This window comes from Dermacentor andersoni, chromosome 2 (genome assembly GCF_023375885.2).
Source record: "Dermacentor andersoni chromosome 2, qqDerAnde1_hic_scaffold, whole genome shotgun sequence".
In the NCBI taxonomy this organism is placed as follows: Eukaryota; Metazoa; Arthropoda; class Arachnida; order Ixodida; family Ixodidae; genus Dermacentor; species Dermacentor andersoni.
In genome coordinates this window covers 24,414,724-24,431,294 of record NC_092815.1, presented here as the reverse complement: position 1 = coordinate 24,431,294, position 16,571 = coordinate 24,414,724, and the positions used below count along the sequence as shown (strand labels likewise).

At 46.8% G+C, this 16,571-nt stretch overlaps 1 pseudogene; it reads right to left on the bottom strand.

Moving 5' to 3' along the window:
- Nucleotides 1-2,007: 2,007 nt before the first annotated feature.
- On the bottom strand, nt 2,008-2,185 carry LOC126542683 (U2 spliceosomal RNA; annotated as a pseudogene).
- Nucleotides 2,186-16,571: the final 14,386 nt, after the last annotated feature.

Here is a 16,571-nt window from a genome sequence, read left to right as displayed (position 1 = left end):
GCACCGACTGGCAGTGGTCCAGTGCCGTCAGCGCCTTCGCAGAGGGAGTGCCAGTATGAGAATGCTGACGTGATGAGCCGCATCGGAGCCAGCTGTGGAAAAAGACGACGACAAACGCGCGAGCGATTCTATATATAACCGCGGGACCTCCTGTACAATCTGCGCCGGATTTTCCGTTTCATGCGCCACATAATGTTTTCGCATTAAAGCCGGGGAATTCCTTTAATACTGGCGCTTTCTGTCAGCTGAATAAATTGAAGAAGCCCTGAAACAGTTTTCAGAAAGACCGCGATAAACATCACCGTCGCAATGAACAGAGAAAGAGTATCTGGTATAGCTTATTTACCATGTCCAAATATTGTCGCACGATTATATTAAGACACAAGTGCGAAAACTACAATACAGTTAGGTAATATTGTGCTTCCCTGCTATAGACACGTAGGGTAGTCAGTTCACGTTAGCCTACATTCTGGCAGTGTTGCACAAGAGTAATGTGCAGTAAATGTCTCCTGTGATACGCTGTCATAACAAGTCCTCCTCCTGTACTATGCGTGTGTGTCCAAATTTCTTACGCAGAAAAAGACGCCGCGATAAGAAAGGGCAGAGAATATCGAAAAAGAAAGCTTGTGGATGTGCGATAGCATTGGGGCCGCAAGCTATTCGACGCGGTGCGAGAAGCATGAGCAATCGATCACTTTCGAGAACTCTGCTTCGGCGGAGGAATGAGCGCTTTCTTTTGGTCGTTATTTTGGGTTACGTTATTCCCGTTGCGCTGCCGTGTAGACAAAGCAACCCAGGAGGCATTTTCTTAGATGAGGTCTTGTCTCGCACGCCATGAGTGAAAAAAAGGCACATAAAGAAATACTGATGTTGTATGGCAAGAAATCGGAGACACCAGACAACGCCCTTATCGTGAAGCATCCTGAATACTTTTAGGTGCACTGCGCAACACTTGCTCTGCTGAGAAGTCCTGCCTTAATCGTTGAGTGATGTTGGCGCATCCTGGCGTGCCTTTTTCGCGCTCGATCCATCATCTACGGTGAAGGTTCCGTGTTGGTCTCGTGGTACTCAAGTTGGTCGTAAAGGAGGGAGAGACGTCGAGTGCGAATTTGGGCTTCCTGTTTTACGTCTGGTGTCAACTGATTTAGTATTTTCTTCATGGCTTTTCTGTCATCTATGCGATCAGGAGGAACTGGTTATTTATGCGTCAAGTAAATCACAAATTCTCCGTTGTTAGCTACAGCTAGCCAAAGCATCGGTCTCTGACGGCATTAGACGCGAACGTTGCTGTGTTGTCTGTCCTCTGGACGCATTTCAACACATATCCAATGAACTCCCTACCCGCTGTCGAAGGCGTGAAGGTAAACAGGGCGCGCGGCTGAGACGCTCAGGAATAGCGACTCGGTACGCCATCTGCTCGACGTTGGTTACAAGAATGTAGCCTGAAAGTAAGCCTATAACGCTACTTTTTGCTGTATTTCGGCATGCGCTGTTATCGTAAGTCTCCCAAAATAATGCAGCAACCCTTATGGGGCTACATTCGCCAACATTTTCACTCATAAATCTGTTTCCTATTGGCGGGTCACATTCGCTAAGAATATATCAAAAGTCATGATAGTTTTGTATTTGCTCTTATGAACAGTTGTAGCGTAAGAACAGTTACATGAATATATACCTTGATACAGGCGCCGGCACCGTCTTCACTAAGCCCTTGTGTTTCATAAGTGCCATCTTCAAGTCGCTGGGGATGTCCCGTCGTTATCACAATCATCAGTAGTGCGCACCATAATGTCGGTCAAGCAAACCTAACAAAACCACACCGTCAACAAGCCACAAACTATCGAGCCATGGACTGAACATAGCGTTTCCAAAGGTATGGGTGAACGGTTAACAGCAGAGCTCTGTACTTAGGGCTCTGAGCCAGGAACCTTTCGGAGTCCAAAAATACTTCTTGCGGCGAAGCTGTTGACGGCTAGGGTTCCGCGCATTTTTGTTCTTCATGTACAAAATCCGTGGGCCGATGCCGGAGATAGTGCAATACCGGGGCGACCCGCGGCGGAGGTAAAGCACGCTTCAAGCATTCCGCCAACTTGCAAAAGTAAGTTACTATCTTGGGTTCAAATAGAACCCGTATAAGATATTAAGCTGATAAAAGCATATACTGCACTTTGCCCGCGTCGGCCATGTCTACGTTCGCAATGCCCTCTCTTTGTCGGCGTTCCAAGCGCTTGCGTATCTATTTTCCTTTCCTTCCGCTCTCCCGTGGCGGCGGTCCCGTCGTCCACGCGTATGTATATAAAAATCACAGTAAATGAGTTCATACCTTTGTTCAAAATTCTGTGTCACCTCTACGTCGTTTGCTAAGCAGCTTCGCAGGTCATCCACCTTCACAGTGGAATGGCTCATGATTTTTTATCTCTTTCTTTTTATCTTCTCTCACTCTCTTGTTTACTTATCTGGTCATCTAGCGCTGTTTCCCTCAATGTGTGGCGCTTAATCAACGAGCTTGATTTCACGCTTTATGAGGGAAGGAAAGAGAAAAGCAGAAGGCAGGGAGTATACCTTATCAAATTAAACAGTAGCATAGTAGCTCCATTCACGTATAATATATTCTAAACTGGAGCATGTCTAATCCTTCCAACAATACAGTGGTCAGAAAACAACTGGACCGGGATAACGTAACAATTATATTCCGATTATATTCCGTGTCACACCTCGCCAGTGGTCCGAGTGGTGCTCCGCCCTTGACTTTGTCACGGCCCATACTTCCACAAGCACGCGCACAAACAAACAAACAAACGCAACGCGCGCACATACGAGGGCGCATACACACTCACACACACGCACACACAAACAGAAGAAAGAGGTAAATAACTAAACGTGCAATAGCGGCGAGCACGTGCAGTGTAGCCGTAGCATGGAGGCGCAGACACGCCCATTAAGGGTTTGTTGGTCGCGTGAGAGGAAAGCGGCAGCCCCATCACACCAGCGGTTGCCATTAACGCGAAGTAATGGATCGGGAACTCTCCGCAGAGGCGGCGTCCAGCGGATGCACGTGTTCGCGTTCACGCGCACAGACCGTACATAGCCCGTTTCTCGCAGTCAGCGCGTGCGAGGACGCGCAAGTGAGAAGGATCGTGCAAATGGCGGCCACTGCCGAGCGATTCCTGCACTCGTGTGTGGTGTGTGTTCTTGTTTCAGGTGAGTCACGCAGTACGCAGAGAGGACAATAAATAAAAGAAATTTCTGCGCTTGAGGTGAAAGACAAACCTTGCAGGCACTCAGTGACCTGCAATGAGTTTATTGTAATCAACACTGGAGAAACAAGACAGGCATCAGGCTAGCGCCAGAGTTTCTCACTTACTCCGAGAGAAGAGCTGCTTAGCCGGTTACATAGCAGAAAGTTGGATTACTAGTTGGTTTACAAGTTGGAAAGAATGGATCACTAGTGATAGCAAAAAGGCTGTGGTGGGTTGTGGAGACGTGGTGGGGTTGATGTCGGGCTACCGCGCTTCCTCACTCCAGCGTTTTCAGAGCGCGTTTCCGCGATATTACCGTTCGTTTATGGCTGGCATAGAGAATAGGATATTCCTCATTATCCTCGCCGACCTCGCTAAGTACCACGCCCATTCCCCTGTAGTTTGTGTCTCAATGAACCACGAGTTTCTTTGTATAGACTGGCGCGCGAAGTAAAGGGCTAGAAACTAATAACGTTTTCAAATCTTCGACAGAGTTATCGTTCTTCTTATCTCTGTGCACGCTACTCGGTGCTCCCTTTCGGAGTGCGTCCGTTAAAGGAGTGTCTATTTGCGAATAATTCGGAATGTACCGTTCATAGCACCCTACAAGTCCCAAAAATAAACGAATGACTGTTTTCTGCGCGGCTGTGAAAAATCTCCAATAGTAGCTGTTTTCAGCTGGGCCGGCCGTCTCGTGCCCTCGCCAACAACATGGCCCAGATAAGTGACCAGCGAGCAGCCAATAGCGTCAGCGTCGTCCCAGTGCGGGCGCCGCTATCAGCCGCGCGGGCGGAGTGCACGTGAAAGCGTGGCTGGCTTCGCTTAATTGGTACCGCCGAGAACATATCGTCGACGTATCTGGCATGAAACCATAGCATTCGTCGCCGAGTCCTAAATTTACCAAAATATTTCTCATTGAAATGAGCTGTCTTTCTTTCTTTTAGATTGCCCGATAATTCAAAATTTTCGCGAGCCCTTTCCATATAAAAGAAATGATCGGCGACTGTACTTATTTGCATAAAAGGCCGAATTTCAACATACCGAAGCAAATTGCCGATTTCACCGACTTTGTTATATCGATGTTTATATATATATATATATATATATATATATATATATATATATATATATATATATATATATATATAGTCATATCATAAGAAGCCAACAAACACTGACACCAAGGACAGCATAGGGGAAATTGTGCTTAATAAATGAAATAAAGAAACGATAAATTATTGGAAATTGAAGTGGATGAAAAAACAACATGCCGCAGGTGGGAGCCGAACCCACAACCTTCGCATTTCGCGTGCGATGCTATACCGATTGAGCTACCACGGCGCCGTTTCCCCATCCACTTTCTTGGGTATCTATGTGTCCTAGTAGAACCCTGGGAGTGTTAGCTAGCGCCACCACTCACAGACCTTGGCGGAGGACGTGGAACGTCCTTTTTGCCGCAGGCGTCACGAGAACGCAATCTTTTTGGGTGAAGGCAACTGGTCAATAAACCCACATATGCCACCTGAAGGCATCAATGTTGCCGGATTCGAGACCCTCGTTATGTAATAAACGAGAAGAAAGGGGATTAACCGAGGGGCCCGATTTTTATTAGTCATATCATAAGAAGCCAACAAACACTGACACCAAGGACAACATAGGGGAAAACTTGTGCTTAATAAATGTAATAAAGAAACGATAAATTAATGGAAATTGAAGTGGATGAAAAAGGCGAGAACCCCACGACACAGGGGCACGAAATGGTGGTGATCCATATGCACAGATGAGAAGTTGAAGCGTATGAATAATGCTCACACTAATTTGCCCGCGCGCGCAAGCGGCCAGCCAGGCTGCGTCAAAGAAGGAAACTGCGAACGAATCGTTTGAGGCGCGAAAGGTGTACGATCTGCGAACCACGGTAACGACGGTCCAAGGAAACCTCAACGCGAGCAACACGACAGTTCATTGATAATGTGTGTTCAGTCATAATGCAGGGCCCAAGGAAGCGTGATTCAAACTTCTCGCACAACCCGGGTGTAGGAACGGGCGTCCATAGGAGCACTGTCTCTCCAGGAGGAAAGGAGACATCACGACGAGAGATGTCGTAACGTTGCTTGCGAAGTGGCTGACCGACTTCTGTGTGGAGGCGAGCACGTTGGCGACATTCGGGAAGTCTCGAGACGAACTCTTCCGGTATATTGGCCTAGCTGTCACTTGGGGGATTTAAGAAAGGGGCGTCGATGGTGAATGTCGGCGAACGGCCGTAAACCACGTAGAAACGTGAGTTTCCCGTAGTTGGTTATATAGCGGCGTTATGAGCAAATGTCACAAAAGGTAAAATTTGGTCCCAGTTCTCGTGTTTGGCCCGGTGTACATTCATACCATATCTGCTAGTGCACGATGAAATAGTTCTTTTAAGCCATCCGTTTGAGGGTGGTGTGCGGATGTCGTCTTATGAACTGTACCACAAGCTCTGACTTCTTCTTCGATTATAGTTGACATGAAAGTTTTGTCGCAATCATTCATTACTACAGGAGGTGCACCATGACGTAGCACTATGGCGTCCAGAAAGAACGCGGCAACGTCTGAGGCCGAACTCAAGCGTAGAGGCGCGGTCCCTGCGTACCGTGTGAGGTGGTCGACAGCCATCACGATCTATCGATGACCTGCTGGCGTCATGGCAGAGGCCTGACCAGGTCAGTCCCAATCATGGTAAAAGGTGTCTCGGGACATGGATGGGCTGTAAAAGGCCAGCAGGAGGCGAAGTCAGCCGTTCCCGCTATTGACACTGGACGCAAGAGGCGACGTAATTCGCCAGAAAGGTAGAAATACCTGGCCAAAAGAAACGGCTCCTAACGCGGTTGTATGTTCTGTGAAAGCCCAAGTGGCCAGCAGATGGGTCTTCGGGAAAGGCTTCATGGACCTGTGTGCGCAGCGAACGCGGAAGAACAAGTACCTAGCGGTGTCCATCGTTGTCGTAAATATAGCGGTGCAGCACATCGTTTTGGAGTTTAAATAGTAGCAGTTGTCGACGTAATTTGGCATTCGGTGCATGAGAAGTTCCACACAGGTGGTGGATAAGGCGCTTGCAGTATGGATCCGAACGTTGAGACGAGACAAATTGAGTGCCGCGATTGGAAGATAGCGTGCGAGTAACCTCTATCGGTGATCACGTAAGTGGAGACATAGTCTCATCACAAGTGGCGAGCAATGGAGAGACGTGCTCGAAGATAATAGTAGCACGGGGCAGCGAGACAGAGCGTCGGCATCCTGTTCCTTTTTTTTTTCAGACTTGTACGCAACGTCAAAAGGGGCTCTTGCAATCGGAGCCCCCAACGACCAAAGGGTATAGATAAATTTTTTTAGTGATGACAACCAGCATAATGCATGATGGTCGATATGACAGTCTAGTGGTATACATAAAGATGGGGCCGAAACAACTGCAAGGCGTTCCTGGTTTGTTATCGAGTAGTTCTGTTCCGCAGCGTTAATGCACGACTGGCATAAGCAACAACTCTCTCTCTCTCTCTTTCTCATGTAGTGGTATCACGCTGTAAAAGGACAGCACCGATCCCATGGACACTAGCGTCAGTATGCAAACAAGTTGGTGCGTTCTCCTCGAAGTGACACAGGATGGCGTCGAATGTTAAGGCTTGTTTGAGGGCTTGAAAAGAAAGTTCGCAGTCGTCTGTCCAAATCAAAGCAGTCCGCAACGTCAGCAACTTGTGCTGTGGCAACGCCATGGTAACAAAATTACTGATGAAGCAGCGGAAATACGATGCCAGGCCCTACAAACTTCTTGGCCAAGGGTAAAACGGACGCCGACCAAAAACATTAAAGAAAAGGAACTTAGCTGTTTCGGCTCCCAAGCGGAGGCCTTGTTCACAATGACTATGAGCAATCCCAACCAGATGAGTTTTTCTCGAACTCTTGATTTCAAACTTTATTGTTCTTGATTTTCGGGGCGAGGGAATCGAATCACGGCAGCAACCTTGTCAGGATCTGGTCGAACGCGATCTTTACTGATAAGGTGGCCCTACACTTTAATATTCTTTCTCGCAAAATGGCATTTTTTGTGTTCAGTTGGAGTCCAACGTTAGAGATGCATGCCAAAACTTCGTTCAAACGCTCAAGGTATTGACGAAAAGAGGTAGAAAAAATAATGATGTCATTTAAATAACACAAACAGGTCTCCCACTTAAGTCCGCGTAAGAGTGTGTCTATCATTAGTTCAAATATTGCAGGAACATTACATAAACCGAAGGGTACTGCGTTGAACTCGTAAAGTCCGTCGGGTATTGCAAAGGCTATCTTTTCCTTGTCCGCCTCGTGCATAGGCATTTGCCAATACCCGGATCGGAGGCCTAGACGAGAAATATTCAGCGTCCTGGAAGGAGTCAATGGCATCGTCGATTATATAGGCAACAGATGTACGCCTTTGCACGTGATCTTATTAAGTGCTCGATAATCGACACAAAATCGTGCACAGCCGTCTTTCTTCCGGATCAACAAAACAGGAGACGACCAAGAACTGGACGACGGCCGAATGACGCCTCTTTTGAGCATGTCATCAACGTCGTCCGCAACGATTTTCCGTTCAGCGGAAGACACGTGGTACGGGCTGCGGTGTACAATGGAACTGCCTTCGGCTGCGATGCGATGCAATGCGACGGAAGTGTGCCCCAGAAGCTTGGAGTGAACGTCAAATAAAGTACTGTGTTTCTGCAGTACGGCCAAAATGTCTTATTTCTGCGCTGCAGTCAAAACGGGATTTATAGCAGCCGTTAATGCAGCGGTCACAGCATGATCATCAGTTGTGGTAGACAAAGGTAGTGACTCGGTGTGAAGAGGTACTAGAGAAAGAGGTTTGGTGTCAGTAACGCAAGCTACAGTGGTGCCCTAGAAGAGCACAACTAGCGAAGAAGTAGGGTTAAGTACAGCGATCAACGCTCTACCGTCGTGAAACCTCACCAGGCTAGGAGAAATGCCAAGCCCACCAGATATACAGCGACCGCTCGGTGCAAGGAACACATCGCCATTCAATGCGTGGGTACACGAGGACAGGCCGACAAACTGAATATGATGAAGGATGCCCCCAATGAAAACACGTGCAGTGCAAACACCAGAGTGCTGAATAAGAACTGCATTAGCACAACGAAGGGAATGGGCATTATGGACGTCAGACTCTGGAGTTTTGCAAGACACGTAGCACCACCTGCCGTTGCGAAGAGGCAGTAATTGAGTAGTGCAAAGCCCGACTCCCTTGCTAAGTTGCCTATGCAGCTAGCGACTGCGAAACAACGATTTAACTAGATTTTGGTACATATTGCGAGTGTTTTGCACCTTTAACACCCAGACAGGGAGCTATGAATTTTTACGCTAGTCGGACGCGCCGCTGAACTGCCATAAAGCGCTTGCTGGCTCACTATAGGGCTCACTCTTCAGACTGATGGCGGAAACGACGGCAACCGCGATAGCTCGTCGCGCTACGAAGAAACGCCGCAATCGACGTTACTGTTGTGTTGTAAATTACCATAAACGTGAAGGACGGAACAACAACGTTTAGTTTTACCGATTTCCAACGCGATCGTATGAAGGGGAAAGGAGAGAGCGCTGGATACGGGCTGTTCAACCTGTTGGGTAATCGGATTACTAGCGTTCCCCACAACACAGCGGCTCGCATGAGAAAGTGCGACAACTTTCTTCTTCTGTAATTGTGTTGAGTAGCCCTGACGGAGAATATCAAGCATCTCAGAATCTCAGAAACTCAAGAATCTGCAGCCGCCAATTCGTTGGTAACAGAAAAAACAACGTTGCGAACCATCCTGCTTATGTGCCATCGATATCTCCACCTTTTAACAGAGATCCGCCTCCGCTTGACTCAACAAGTGAAACGGAGATATTTGGCAGGTCAGCTTAACCAAACATTTTGGTTCGCTTATGAATTCAAAATTCTGTTCTAGAGCATCGTTGTATCGCGAGCTCATTTCTACTTTAGGTATATTGTGTGTCCTGCGTCGATGCAACAAGCACGCTTCGCGATGTGCTGAGCCTGCTCGACTGCGTTTTCCAAATGTGAGCAATAAATAAAGTTGCTGTAGGAGCACTAGATGAGTAATTGCGAAGTAACGCACGTGTGGAAAGGAAAAAAATGTCGCGTTTATTTACGTTTATTTGTGCATGCTTGTCGCTCGAAGCGTCTGCGAAAAGTTCAAATTAAGGTACTGAGCGATGCTGTTGCTCCTGCGAGAAAGAAAGATGCAGCGCGTAGGCACTGTAGGAAGCTTACTTTCGTTATGATCGCATGCTGTTTGCTGCCTTGGAAAACGTTTTCTGTTTGCTGCCCTGGAAAAGGCTATGAAAGGATTTACTCTCTGTAAATAGTTGCGAGATAAAACATTACGATAAAATACATAAAAATATAGGAGATACTGAAGTCTTGTGTTCAGGACATATTCAATATGAACCAATATGAAATGCTTAGATTTTTGTGGCGATATGCCTATAGACAAACCTGATGCTCTCTGTACTTGCGACTTGCAGCACGCCGAAACAACACTTGAGATTTTATTTTATATTGTACACGTACTTCGTCCTGCTGAGCTTCCTTTCCGAAGCGTGGATGGGCGGAAGAAGCTTTCCAGGTCCTTGATTTTTAGAAAACCGTGCCTCAACACAAACGAAAGAGAAGGGTCCATTGTGGCCTATGCACCTTCGCTTGCGGACAGCTCTCCTTGCACTACTCAGCGCCAAGGCTGCGATGGGGGCGCTGGTGACGGGATTTTCCGCAGCGCCGCCTGGGCAGAGTCTGAGGTCTATATGGTGTCTTCACCTTTCGCAAGCGAGAACACAGGTCAGTATTAAAGGGACACTAAAGGCAAATACTAAGTCAAGCTAAAGTAATAGATTAGGGCTCAAGAATCTCTAAGGCGTCAATATTATCTCGAGCAGAGCCTTAATAATCGAGAAATTGAGGTAAATGCAGGACATCATTGGAGACTCCCCCGGGACATTCAAGCTCTTGCCCGATGACTTTCAGTCAAATTCTGTCACTACTACTCACCTACTCGTTGAAAAAACATACTCGTATTGTATTATAACATGAAAGAAAACGCTACTTGTCCAGTTCCATTTCATGTTTAGAAAAAAAGAACTCATTTAAATTACCGTTGACAACGACGCGGGTGGTCGAAAGGTTTCGTTTTCACTCGACTCTGCGTCGCCCACGCTTTCGCGTTTCAGTACTTTCCCGATCGCGTAGTGCTGCGCTGGTTTTGCTGGCTCGCGAAACTCTCATAAACTGCATGTAGCAGAGAATTCAACTTCAATGTGATGTCGCGGGATGCACGAATGGTATACGCCACTTGACCAAAAAGCAGCGGCAGCGGTGAATCCGCCACTCTGTCTTGGCTCGGTGCCGCCGTCTGTCGGGTGCCGTTGTACTTTCCGACGGTACCGATGACAGGGCGGTGACGGCGTATGCAACGTCACTACTGCCCCGGTTGGGTGGCGGGAGGTTCGAACTTGAAAAAAGGTATTTGCACCTTTCAGATACAATTTTCTCGTAAACTAAGTTTTCTTGGCACGAAACAAGCGTTGCGAGGTTTCTGGAAAGGTATTTAAACATTCCAGGTCGACTTAGTCTTTGCGTTTAGTGTCCCTTTAATAACGGAAAGCGATGCACCCGTGTCACCACACACCAAAAGTACATTTGACGAGCGCTCCGGGGCAGTTTCATGTTTTCCGAAGGTTGCATCTTTCCCTCCTGAAGCTGCACTATTTACTTTTCTGAGCTGTGATCCGAGGTCGACGCAGCCGGTTGAATGGGGGAAAAGGAGGACCGTATCGGTGATGGGGAGTGGCGACACGGGAAACAATTTACCGGCAGTGTTGAATTCCTGCAGAGGTGGGGAACGTCGTGGATAATTGTAGTAGGAGCGCCGACGTTGTGGTACAGGGCTAGAATACTCATCCCTTTCAAATCCGGCAAAGCCACGTCGTAGCTGCCATGACTTGGCCAAGTGCCGAGTAGCCCACACTCCACACCTACACCATCTTACCCTCAAGTTCTCTCTATAGTGCCACTGTTCCAGCAGCCACCACAGCAGGCACCTTTATTGCACATTTGCCTGAATCCTTTCACAACCAGACCACCACCGCTTGAGTCTTACCACGCCTGGAGCCCACCTCGACCTGTTTGCTACTATTGCAGCATCCGTGGCCACATTTGAAAGTTTTGTCGACGCCGTCAACAAGATCAAGCGTATGAATAATGCTGACTATATATATATAAAGAGAGAGAGAGAGAGATTCGCGCTCCACATCGACAATTCATATTCAAAACGTCGCCAAAAAAACACGGGCAAGGGAGGACACAGGATGAGCGCTCCCTTGTCCGTGTTTTTTGGCATTGTTTTAAATATGAATGAACTGTACCAATTAGCCCGCACCCAAACCCTTCTAACACATCGACAACATGTGACCGGCTTCCCACACTTCACAAACGTACACTTTTTTCCACTTTCACACCCCTGATACTAACGCATTAAATATAGTGTGGTCGTTGTTTTCATAAAGCGTGCAACCTTTGCACACTGCGATAATTATGGTTGACTGATACATTGAATTCGCGGTGTCAAGCCACGTGGCTGCTGTCAAGGTCTGATGCCCAGATCCTGCACGTGAGATTGCACTCACACGGAAAAAAGCTTCTGCATCCGCGTATCGACATGCGGAATCATTGCAAAAATACGATAATTGTTGACAAAATACGATATGGCCATGAACGTAAAATGCTTTTTAGTTCAAGCTAACACATTAAAACGCGAAAGCTAGCGTCCACTAACACCGAACCACCCCACATTCTCTGCACAGCAAGTTATTTGTTGAGTAAACTAAAAACAGCCCAGTACTACAAGCTGGCAAAATTCTGCGCACAGCCCACTAATATAAAGGAAAAGTTAGGAAAGTCCTGCAACACATTCTGATAATTCTTAAAATTATAAATATGCCAATTCGCTGGACAATGCTCTTTTTAACATCTGGGCCAAATATTGTTCGTATTCGTATGCCATCAGCTTGGTAGCTCGACGACTGCTACGCATCGCTTTTATTTTTCTTCTCACCACTGCCAGTTCTTCACATATAGCAAGAGCAAGACGAGCCGTTACAACGCTTGCACTGTAGTTAGAGTGTGAAGATTTCCTTGCTCTTTTTTTCTTTCTTCAGTTTGAAAGTTTTTCATGCAGCATAAAACTAGTTAATTATGCTATGCGTACATGTATATTTCGTTGTATTAAAGAAAGTCCAGGACGGGATCTGTGATGTGGACCATAGATCCATAGATGGTAGTCAGGTGGACAGTTTTAGAGTAGCCCCACTTTTGACAATTAGTGGCGCCGATACTGCCACAATCTAAATGGATCGCAATGCGCGGTGCCTGGATATTACTTCGTACCAAGAAAGATAGAAGTTTATGTAGGGCAATGTCCTCTCTGGCCTGTAACACTTGCCGCTGCGATGAAACAATCGCACCTTTTCTACGCATCTTGCCGCGTGATAGTTCGGAGAGGCAAATGCTGGGCACCGTGCTAGAGACACCCGAAAGCCGGCCACGGCTACAACAAAGCATATTAGCACAGTGGACACAAGGCAAGAATGCACTAAAGGTATATAGAGTGCTATTTCGCTCCCTGCACTGTACGGGTCTGTGAGATTGACAGTGTTAGCTGTGGCGCTTCCGAATTTTGTGCGCCGATTTACGTTTCCCTTCACTTCAACCGGTGCAGGGTAAGAAACCATACTATTTTCTGGTTAACCTCCATGCCTTTCATTTCTTTCTATCTCTTTCACTGATATTGTTTTCAGCAATTGATATGCAGTGCATTCTTGAAATATTTGTTACGCTTTCACTCATTCTTCTGATACGCCTTGAGATTTTGGTAGTTCCTGACGACAGATATATTCTTGAGTTTTTGATAACGCTCTACGAATCTTTTTACATCGCAAAGTAAAACAACGTGTCTTGTTTCTGCCAGCAAATATCCTCTTCCCCCTCCCCGACTTCTAGTCATCGAAGTGTTAACAGAACATTGCTAATAGGGCTCATATTGAGTGGTCGTGCAAGTATATTCCCCCCGAGATATATTCAGACGAATTTGCCTTTGGGAGGTCACCATTTACAGCTTTGCCAGAGACGTCGCAAGCTCATAACGATAGCTGATTTTCTTCTTTCGTGAACGCCTGCCTTCTTTAATACGTAAGAATTTCTATGCCGACCCAACGAGGAAACAAGTCCGCCCGTCTGTCCGTCCGTCTTGTAAGATGATCCCTGTCAAGATAGGGTCCGCTATGTTAGGAAGAGTTGCGCGTATGGAAGGACGAACACAGGAAAAAAACGAGGTACACAAGAAAAAGTTCGCTCGCCGCAGCGAGCGAATTCAGCTTCGTACTGCCTCTCGCTTCAACACGAACTAAGCGACGAGAATATAGCGCACACGAAGCTATCAGTGCTCGGCGCAGTCTGCCCCTATTGCACATTGCTTTCAAGATAGGGCCCGCGCGTCTCGTTCCAACACGAACTAAGCGACGAGAACACGGCGCACACGAAGCTATCAGCAGTCGGCGCACTCTGTCCCCATCGCAGATCCCTTTCAAGATAGGGCCTTCGCGGCCGCGCCATACGCAGCCACCGCCGGAGCACGATTCACCACAGTTGATAATGGTTCGCCGTGGATGGATAAGGCGCCAAAGAGTGATAACGACTTATAATGATCGGAACGTCATGGATGGATGGATGCTATGAGCGTGCGCTTTGGAACGGGGTGGTGGGTTGCGGCACCAAGCTCTTGTTATTATATTTCCTAATGTTCTACCTATGTTAAAAAAGAAATAAAGAAAAGGAAGAAAATAAACCCACGATAAATTCCCATTAACCAAACTTTCTGAACCCCTATAGTGAACTTTGTTTTTGTACGCCTCTGTTGTTTGTCGTTTCCCTACTTTTCTTCCATCAATCGTCCAATCGTCTCTTACTAATCTCTATTACGGACATCTTTACATGTTTTACATGTTTGCTGAACCCAAGGGCTTCAAGGAGGCCAGAGGTGCCCAAATTGACCGCTGGACAGACATCCTCACATTCTTATAAAACATGTTCCATCGTTTCCCTAGCTTTGCCGCAGCAAGCACATGCTTCTTCTTCCTTGCTTTATCTCGCTGTTTAAGTGCGTGTTCTAAGGCGTCCTTATCTCGCTTCGAAAAGTAAAGAACTTCTCTTTCGGTTATAATAAATTCGTTCTTCTCTATTTCATTTTTCCTCTTCGGTAGTTACACATAGCAGATTTCTTTTCCATTGCCGCCACCCATGAAATTATCTTAGCCTCTCCGACTTTCCGCTTGACGTTCTTTGTTGCCGTATTGCTTACCATACAGGCCACATACTTGCTGGTAAGCTTCCTAGTTTATTCCCTCCCCTGTGAATCAACGTCGTTCCTGTACAAATACCTGAACACTCTTCCAACCCATTTACTTTCTTCCATATTCCTCAGTCATTCTTCGTAATCAATTTTACCGTGAGCTTTCCTGACTTCAAAATTTGCCCAGCCCATATCACCCTGCACAGCTTCATTTGTAGTCTTCCCGTGAGCCCCCAATGCGAGGCGTCGCACTGACTTTAATTGCCATCGAGCCCTGATTGTACCCCTGATTTCAAGCAAGCAACCGCATTTCCAAATGTAAGTCCTGGAACCATTACACCTTTCCACATACCCGGAGCACCTCGTACCTATTGTATCCCAATGGCGCTCTGTGTTTAATTAAGGCCGCATTTCTCTTCCCCTTTACTGTTATTGTTTTTTCCTGTCTTTCCATAAATCCCTTGCCTTCATTTATCCATATACCAAGGTATTTCCTGGCCCTGTATTGACACTGCCTATTCACTGTTTTCACTGAGTATCATAACCATCGTCACGTCATCAGCGCATCTGTCCCCGCCACCTTCACTAGTCTGCTTGCCTCATCAATTCACCTTGCGCCGCCGTCCGCAATAGTTCGTGTCGCCGCAGCGCTGTCGTTTATTCTGGTCCGATCAAATTCCATACCATTAATAATGACACCGGGCTGCGTGGAGATGAGCAAGTGGCACAAGGCTTACGCCTACTTAAACAACTCCCAGATGGGTTGCTGCGTGATGTTTTTAAATTGCAGTCGCGAATACGAGCCTCCCAAACTTGTTGCGTATTCCATCGGGCGCGCAATAGACCAGACATAAAGGCTAATACGAAACACTTAGATTCAGCGATAACTTTCCGTCCTTCTTTACTTTTTTACGCCTGGCGTTACCCAACAAATTTCATACGAACAGCGCACTGCAGCAAGGCCACTGGCAGATAAAGCATTCGATCCAAATGGGGAAAGGAAAACGTATTAATTAAGCGCCGCTGCCCATTAAGCTAATTAGGCCGAGCAACATTAATTATTTGGCACACGCTGAGTGCTTGCGAACAATTCTGCCGCTAACTTCAGCTTTGTATTTTACGTTTTCTCTTTATCTAGCTAAATTTTTCTTCAGTTAAGCTACGAAGCCGCTTCGGCGCATTCCAGCGAACTACAGGGATAAAGCACTACATTTTTAACAAGTCCTCTTTTTTTTACGTTTATAGTGGCTTTGGATGTCTACATAAACTAGAGTGCCTCACCGAAGGTACAGCTTCTTGCTCCTCGTATTCCATTCTATCGTTGTCGTAGCTCTCCTTGCTTGTAATTATTAAGCCGAATGGTTATGTTAAATAAAATAAAAATTTGGGCTGTTACGTGCCAACACTACGATCTGATTATGAGGCACACCGCAGTGGGTTCTGGGGTTCTTTACCGTGCACCTAAATCTAAGTACACGGGTGTTCTTACATTTCGCCTCCCATCGAAATGCGGCCACCGTGGCCGGGGTCGATCGATCCCGCGACTTCGTGCTTAGCAGCGCTACAACAAAGCCACTGAAGGTTTTGTGTATGACATTTTCGTGAGGTCACCGTGTGTCCCATAGCGGCCATTCAGAGAGTAACAGGAGCCGAAGTGTCACGACAGCAGACAGTATAAAGTTTTTTCTTTCAGTTTTTTTTAGAACAATTTCACAGACAATGATGCTAGCATGGGGCTAAATGTAATGTTCTCACTGCCTGTCCCGAAAGCCGCCGGTTTCCTATTGATTGCATTGAAGCTAGATATTCGTACATTGACTAAGCAGAAAGAAGTTCCCAGTTGCTGGGTGTGGTGGCTATGTAGCTGCGGCGTTCGGCTAAGGGGCACAAAGTCACCGGTTCGACTCCCAATCATGTC